Below are 8,644 nucleotides of genomic sequence, written 5' to 3'. Positions count from 1 at the left end.
GTTTTAGTAGTAAAATTTAGTTGTGACATCAAGGGCAGTGACTATTTCAAAGCTCACATGCGTAGTGCTGGTTCCCAGCAACATCTCTGCGTGCACGCAATTGGGTTGTGGAGAGGAGTTCTGACATTTACACTTGTGTGCAGCCTTTCATCAGACCTGTTTTCCAGCAGAGGTTCGATCCAGAGCATCATGTAGATGTAAAGAATAGTTGTGACAACAAACGCAAAGATAACTGCAAATTCTCTACTTATGAGCTCTAGCACCATCACTGAGTGCAGGCAACTGGGTTGGGTAGCAGAGTTCTGACAGTGACGTTTGTGTGCAGTCTGTCAGCAGACCTGTTTTCCAGCACAGGTTCGATCCAGACCTGCATGTAGGTGTGAGAGTTACTTGTGATAGCAAAGGCAGTGCAACCTTTGCAAATAGTGTGTGCCTATGAATCTCTTCACCATCTCTCCGCGCTTCTTTATCCTGTGTGCAGCACTGTTTAAACGTGTCTACATTTGCAGAGCAGGTCAGGTAGTGATTTCACAGCCGAGACTTCTTTCAAATGAAGTTTTAGTAGTAAAATTTAGTTGTGACATCAAGGGCAGTGACTATATCAAAGCTCACATGCGTAGTGCTGGTTCCCAGCAACATCTCTGCGTGCACGCAATTGGGTTGTGGAGAGGAGTTCTGACATTTACGCTTGTGTGCAGCCTTTCATCAGACCTTTTTTCCAGCAGAGGTTCGATCCAGATCATCATGTAGATGTAAAGGTTAGTTGTGACAACAAACACAAAGATAACTTTGCAAATACTCTCTACTTATGAGCTCTAGCACCATCACTGAGTGCAGGCAACTGGGTTGGGTAGCAGAGTTCTGACAGTGACGTTTGTGTGCAGTCTGTCAGCAGACCTGTTTTCCAGCACAGGTTCGATCCAGACCTGCATGTAGGTGTAAAGGTTAGTTGTGACAGCAAAGGCAGTGATACCTTTTCAAATAGTGTGTGCTGATTAATGCCTGTATTATCTCTCCGTGCAGCTTTGCCATGTGTGCGTCACTGTTTAAACGTTTCTACGTGTGCAGAGCAGGTCAGGATGTGATTTCATAGCAGAGACTTCTTTCAAATGAAGTTTTAGTTGTAAAATTTAGTTGTGATATCAAGGGCAGTGACTTTATTTCAAAGCTCACATGCGTAGTGCTGGTTCCCAGCAACATCTCTGCGTGCACGCAATTGGGTTGTGGAGAGGAGTTCTGACATTTACGCTTGTGTGCAGCCTTTCATCAGACCTGTTTTCCAGCAGAGGTTCGATCCAGATCATCATGTAGATGTAAAGAATAGTTGTGACAACAAACGCAAAGATAACTGCAAATTCTCTCTACTTATGAGCTCTAGCACCATCACTGAGTGCAGGCAACTGGGTTGGGTAGCAGAGTTCTGACAGTGACGTTTGTGTGCAGTCTGTCAGCAGACCTGTTTTCCAGCACAGGTTCGATCCAGACCTGCATGTAGGTGTGAGAGTTACTTGTGATAGCAAAGGCAGTGCCACCTTTGCAAATAGTGTATGCTTATGAATCTCTTCGCCATCTCTCCGTGCTTCTTTATCCTGTGTGCAGCACTGTTTAAACGTGTCTACATTTGCAGAGCAGGTCAGGTTGTGATTTCACAGCCGAGACTTCTTTCAAATGAAGTTTTAGCAGTAAAATTTAGTTGTGACATCAAGGGCAGTGTCTTTATTTCAAATCTTACATGTGTGCCGATGTTTCCCAACACCATCTCTCTGTTCTGGCAATTCAGCTGTGGTGCAGAATTTTGACTTTGACGCTTGTGTGCAAGCCTGTCAGCAGACCTGTTTTCCAGCAGAGGCTCGATCCAGACCTGCATGTAGGTGTAAAGGTTAGTTGTGACAGCAAAGGCAGTGATACCTTTCCAAATAGTGTGTGCTGAGTAATACCTGTACTATCTCTCCGTGCAGCTTTGCCATGTGTGCGGCACTTTTTAAACGTTTTTACGTGTGCAGAGCAAGTCAGGATGTGATTTCACAGCAGAGACTTCTTTCAAATGAAGTTTTAGTAGTAAAATTTAGTTGTGACATCAAGGGCAGTGACTTTATTTCAAAGCTCACATGCGTAGTGCTGGTTCCCAGCAACATCTCTGCGTGCACGCAATTGGGTTGTGGAGAGGAGTTCTGACATTGACGCTTGTGTGCAGCCTTTCATCAGACCTTTTTTCCAGCAGAGGTTCGATCCAGAGCATCATGTAGGTGTAAATGTTAATTGTGTCAGCAAAGGCAGTGATACCTTTCCAAATAGTGTGTGCTGAGTAATACCTGTACTATCTCTCCGTGCAGCTTTGCCATGTGTGCGGCACTGTTTAAACGTTTCTACGTGTGCAGAGCAGGTCAGGATGTGATTTCACAGCAGAGACTTCTTTCAAATGAAGTTTTAGTTGTAAAATTTAGTTGTGATATCAAGGGCAGTGACTTTATTTCAAAGCTCACATGCGTAGTGCTGGTTCCCAGCAACATCTCTGCGTGCACGCAATTGGGTTGTGGAGAGGAGTTCTGACATTTACGCTTGTGTGCAGCCTTTCATCAGACCTGTTTTCCAGCAGAGGTTCGATCCAGATCATCATGTAGATGTAAAGAATAGTTGTGACAACAAACGCAAAGATAACTGCAAATTCTCTCTACTTATGAGCTCTAGCACCATCACTGAGTGCAGGCAACTGGGTTGGGTAGCAGAGTTCTGACAGTGACGTTTGTGTGCAGTCTGTCAGCAGACCTGTTTTCCAGCACAGGTTCGATCCAGACCTGCATGTAGGTGTGAGAGTTACTTGTGATAGCAAAGGGAATGCAACCTTTGCAAATAGTGTATGCTTATGAATCTCTTCGCCATCTCTCCGTGCTTCTTTATCCTGTGTGCAGCACTGTTTAAACGTGTCTACATTTGCAGAGTTGGTCAGGTTGTGATTTCACAGCCGAGAATTCTTTCAAATGAAGTTTTAGCAGTAAAATTTAGTTGTGACATCAAGGGCAGTGTCTTTATTTCAAATCTTACATGTGTGCCGATGTTTCCCAACACCATCTCTCTGTTCTGGCAATTCAGCTGTGGTGCAGAATTTTGACTTTGACGCTTGTGTGCAAGCCTGTCAGCAGACCTGTTTTCCAGCAGAGGCTCGATCCAGACCTGCATGTAGGTGTAAAGGTTAGTTGTGACAGCAAAGGCAGTGATACCTTTCCAAATAGTGTGTGCTGAGTAATACCTGTACTATCTCTCCGTGCAGCTTTGCCATGTGTGCGGCACTTTTTTAAACGTTTTTACGTGTGCAGAGCAAGTCAGGATGTGATTTCACAGCAGAGACTTCTTTCAAATGAAGTTTTAGTAGTAAAATTTAGTTGTGACATCAAGGGCAGTGACTTTATTTCAAAGCTCACATGCGTAGTGCTGGTTCCCAGCAACATCTCTGCGTGCACGCAATTGGGTTGTGGAGAGGAGTTCTGACATTGACGCTTGTGTGCAGCCTTTCATCAGACCTTTTTTCCAGCAGAGGTTCGATCCAGAGCATCATGTAGGTGTAAATGTTAATTGTGTCAGCAAAGGCAGTGATACCTTTCCAAATAGTGTGTGCTGAGTAATACCTGTACTATCTCTCCGTGCAGCTTTGCCATGTGTGCGGCACTGTTTAAACGTTTCTATGTGTGCAGAGCAAGTCAGGATGTGATTTCACAGCAGAGACTTCTTTCAAATGAAGTTTTAGTAGTAAAATTTAGTTGTGCACATCAAGGGCAGTGACTTTATTTCAAAGCTCACATGCGTAGGGCTGGTTCCCAGCAACATCTCTGCGTGCACGCAATTGGGTTGTGGAGAGGAGTTCTGACATTTACGCTTGTGTGCAGCCTTTCATCAGACCTGTTTTCCAGCAGAGGTTCGATCCAGAGCATCATGTAGATGTAAAGAATAGTTGTGACAACAAACGCAAAGATAACTGCAAATTCTTTCAGCTTCAACAAATAATCAGTGCTTCAAACCAGACAGCTTTTATTTAAGGAGATGGCTTGATAGAACCACACTGATTTGCCAGCTCTGTGTTACTTGGAAGAAAAGCCTTCTGAAAGTCACTTGAGTTTGTGGAGACAGTGTGACACCAGACTCACTTTCGCCAAGCTAATGTTGACTGCACTCTTAGAAGAGGAGGGCTAAATATCTTTTCTTGTACTTTTTTCAACCACTGCTCTACTTCATCCTTTCATAACTAAATCTTTTGCTCTCTGCTTTCAAAGGCTTGCCTATAAAGCAGCTTTTGGTGGTGCAGAGATCTGAACTGCAAAGTGCCTCTGGATTTCTTTCTGGATATTTTGCCACGATCAAATAGCAGTCCTCAAAAGCAGTTCACAAGTTGTACTTGTAGAAATTTGATTTATCCTATCTGTTCTGCTTGAGAAACAAAAAAGCATAATAGCTCGCCTATACACAAAATTGGTATGTTTTCAGGAGCTTGGAAGGACATGCTATGGTTGTGGCACTGGTAAACTAGCAAAACCAGAATACCTTGGATATCCTGGAACAAGACATGGGTATGTTGTCGGCAGTGTCCTGCTCCTGTGGCTGAGAGTACCGCAGGGTCCCTCAATGAATTCTTTGAATTTCAGTGCCTTAAGAGCAGAGAAGTGAACGTGTTCCTGGGCAGTCCTGGCAGGTTCAGAGTTCTGGGCCATTGGTGAGGTTTGGTTTTTCCATCATTTCCCTTGGCAGAGCCACAGTGAAGTTGTGGCAAAGGTGATGGAAGAGATGAGCTGGCCTGAGCTTTGACCAGGGTTGTTCAGCAGAAGCTGCAGTGGGGAAACAGAACTGAGAAACCCCTCAGACTGATTCTTGGACACGTGCCCTCACATGTTTGGTTTGGAACTTAGCACTGCTTGGTCTCACTTAAACCTTTGTACTTTCCTTTAGCTCAACCTGCCCTGGCTGCCTGTGTTGCTAGCCAGCCATAAAGCAACTGCTTGAAGAAACAGGCTCTGCAGAGCTGGAAAGTCTGTGCTCACTTAGAGCAGATATGTAACAAATGTTCTACTTGATTTAATTTCTCTAACTTCCAAGTCTGAAAAGGCATGGGGTGGCCAGTGCTCACTGTGGTGGCTTAGCAGGGTCAGCACACTTTCTCTGGGTTACCTACATGGTGAAGGCCCAAGTTCAACAGCTTCATACAGTGGGATTTCATGCTCACCACTATGATTTCATCCTGCAGGGGAGCTGATGTCTTGCAGCCAAGACCTGTTCCCAGCCTTGAGCCCCTCCACGGGGCACTGGGGACTCACCTGAGCATTTGCTGGGGTGCACAGCAGGATGGTGAAGAGCAGGGCCATGCTGAGCACTGCGACCTTCATGTTTCTCTGCGGTGTGGTGAGTCCTGGATGAGGCCGGAGAAGGTATAGGGCAGATTTTAAAAACAGCACTGGTCTCAAACAGTTGGCATTCCAGGAGTCTGCTGGCACACTGCAAGTAAGGAGAGGGTAATCCTCTTCTGGCTTGCTCACATTCTGATCAAGCACTCACCCTGATCAATGTCTTTTCAGTCTCTCATGCTCTGCCAGTGAGGAGGGGCAGAAGAAGCCAGGAGGAGGCAGAGACAGGACACTGGACATGAACTAGCCACAGAGGTATTCCAGACCACAGCATGTCATGACTGGTATAGAAACTGGGGGAGTTGGATGGAAAGGACCGTTTGATGCTGGATAAGGCTGGGTATTGGTCAGTGGGTGCTGAGCAATTGCATTGGGCAACACTTGTGTTTTCTGGATTTTCATTTTCTTTTTTCCAGTTCCCCTCACCATCTCACCCAGGGGGTGGGCAAGTGGCTGACTGGTGCTGAGTTACCAGGTGGTTTTAAGCCAGAACAGAGGTACACTGCAGTTTGCCCTCATCTGCCCTTCCCTGGGGCACACGGTGTGTGGGAAAAGGGAATCTCCTTTACACAGATACCACAGGAGCCCACACTCCCTCAGCTACTCTGCTCACTGTGGTGATGCAGCCAGAGAGGATTCAGGCATGCGGCCACTGGCAGAGGAGAAGGGGACACAGACACAGACACACAGAGTGCAGCTTTGCTGAACGGGTTTATTGATCATGAGAGGGAAATGGCCCAGGGCTCCCAGGGGATCAGGTGGGGTCCTCCAGGGATGACCATCTCCTCATGCCGCTGGAGGGGGACACAATAAGGATGTCACCTTCACTGCCGGTCCTGAAAGACAGATCCCAAAATGAAACACCTTCCCACAGTGTCTGCTGGGCCGTGAGAGGGGCCTTGTCCCCAGTGTCTCTCTCTGCAGAGTCCTGGGGAAGGAGAAGGGAATTGGAGACCCCAGTATGCCTGGGATAGGGCTTGGCTCTTGTGAGATCCATAGGGTACCCAGACTCCCTTACACTAGGATGCCTTGAAACCTCCCACAGCCCTGCCCAGCCCTCTCGGTGATCCTGGGTGTCTGTATGGCACCAGAGACCTTGCCTGGCCTGCATGGTGATCCTCTGGGTCTGCTGAACCCCACTGAGTGCAAGGAAAGGCAGCTCTGTCCAGCTTGCCCTGGCACATGGATCATGGACAGTCCCCTCTGTTGCCCTCTTCCATACCCAAGCTCTGGCCACCCCTGAGGGCTCAGGCATTTTCTGGGTCTCAGAATCCCATGTGGGTCTGGAAACGCCCAGATGCTGCTCACCTAGACATGAAGACCTACAGACAGGCGTTTCTGGCGGAGAACCACCTTGTAAGGTTCCTGGGGAGAAAAGAAGGGTTAAGGAAATGCTTGGGTGCATTGGGGTGTACTGGCAGGTAGGGTGTACTAGGGTCCTTGGAGAAGGTGCTTTCAGGGAGAAATGGGGTATTTGCCTGGTGGTACACAGAAAGCAGAGGGGGTCCTGGGGAAGGGGCCCACCCAGGTGCATGGCCGTGTATTGGGGCATCCTGGGGTGCTTTGGGTTGTAATGGGATGGATGGGAGTGCAAGGGGGACCCAGGGGAAGGGGGCCTCCCTGCCAAAACACTGCGGTGTGGGGCTGCTCTCGAGGGTTGTAGTGGGGTGCGTTGGGGTACGCAGGGGCACACTGGGATGTCCTGGAGTGTTGTGGCTGAGAGAGGGGAGCATCTGGGGACAGCAGAACACGTGATACCTACCTCAGGCTTCTTCCCTTCCTCTATTTTGAGTTCCCCCTGTAGAGAGACCACGAAACCTCACTGGTCACTGGTAGGTCCCCAGTACCAGCAAGGGACCAGCAAGGGGTGGGAGGCACAAACTGCCATCTAGTTCCCTGGACTGGCTGCCCTCCAAGTCCACCCCAGTACTTACGTCCAGGTAATCTCCACTCTCTTCTATAACTACCTGGGAAAGAGAGCAAAGAGCTTGTCTGGATTGGACCTTGATGGGGCTTTGTGTGGGGCACCGGTGTCCCCAGCCTCCCCAGGCCCCTGGCTTCCCTCTGGTCTGAACAGGAAGATCCCTTCTGCTCCCCCCACCACATTACTCCAAGTTTCACCTGGGATACCTGTTTATGCAGTGACCAGGGGTAGGGACAGAGGTAAGGATAGCCTGGGGAATTAGGGGTCTCCAAAGGGGATGGGGTGACAGGGACCCAAACAAAGGGCACCGGTGTGAATGGCATTGAAGGCGTTGAAGGGACAGCACTGTGTGGGATGTTAATGTGGCGTAGAGGAATTCAAATGCAGAGGATACGGGGACTTCAAGTGTGGTGGTTGGTAGAGGCAGAAGGACGACTGCAGAGGACCAAAGTGAGGGGACTGGGAGAGTGTTTGGGAGCTGGGGTTCAAGGAAGGAGTTTTGGGGACATTGCCACAGTGGACAGGATGAAAGGCAAAGGACTGAGGGGGGCGACATCCCAGAGGCATTGGGAACGCTCAAAGGGAGGGCATCTGGGAACCCTAGGTAGGACACAGAGGAGATCCCAGGCAGGAGATATCTGAAGGGACCAAAAGGATAAAGGGGCCCAAAAGGAAGGAGTGTGGGGGCACCGAGACAAGAAACCGGTCGGGCCCTCCTAGGGAGGAGATAGGTCTGACCATTCAGTGAGGAAGCCAGGCTCTGGATATCAGGAGCTATAATGCAGGGAAGCTTGGGAACAGACAGAACTGTGGAAGGCAGAAAGCTGCATTGCCTGGGGCTTCTCCCTTTCCTCTTGCTTGGGAAAGGGAGAAGCCAACTCAAGGGGTTTCATGCTCACCACTATGATTTCATCCTGCAGGGGAGCTGATGTCTTGCAGCCAAGACCTGTTCCCAGCCTTGAGCCCCTCCACGGGGCACTGGGGACTCACCTGAGCATTTGCTGGGGTGCACAGCAGGATGGTGAAGAGCAGGGCCATGCTGAGCACTGCGACCTTCATGTTTCTCTGCGGTGTGGTGAGTCCTGGATGAGGCCGGAGAAGGTAAAGGGCAGATTTATCCCTCCCAGGACTCCTCCTTGCCCTCCCCGAGAGCCCCCAGGGCAAAGCCAGACTTGGCAGAGACACCAGCCCTGGCAGCAAGCCCAGCCTAGGCACAGAGTCACCCCTGCCTCCAGCATGGCTTCAGCCACCTTTGCCGGCATCAGTCCAGCTTCCTGCACGGGGCAGCTGGACATGCAAGTGCCCAGGCATCTGGGAGTGGTGAAGGGGAACA

General features: G+C 49.2%; 1 long non-coding RNA gene across 1 annotated transcript; it reads right to left on the bottom strand.

Moving 5' to 3' along the window:
• Positions 1-7,151: 7,151 nt before the first annotated feature.
• On the bottom strand, positions 7,152-8,391 carry LOC115945572 (uncharacterized). Its single transcript, XR_004079875.2, has 3 exons — positions 8,302-8,391; positions 7,322-7,354; positions 7,152-7,185 (listed from the first exon to the last, which is right to left on the bottom strand). It is a non-coding gene; the product is annotated as an uncharacterized lncRNA (long non-coding RNA).
• Positions 8,392-8,644: the final 253 nt, after the last annotated feature.

The sequence above is a fragment of the Melopsittacus undulatus genome, chromosome 11, assembly GCF_012275295.1.
Source record: "Melopsittacus undulatus isolate bMelUnd1 chromosome 11, bMelUnd1.mat.Z, whole genome shotgun sequence".
NCBI lineage: Eukaryota > Metazoa > Chordata > Aves > Psittaciformes > Psittaculidae > Melopsittacus > Melopsittacus undulatus.
The sequence above is the reverse complement of the archived record's forward strand: the minus strand, read 5'-3'. Positions and strand labels throughout refer to the sequence as shown.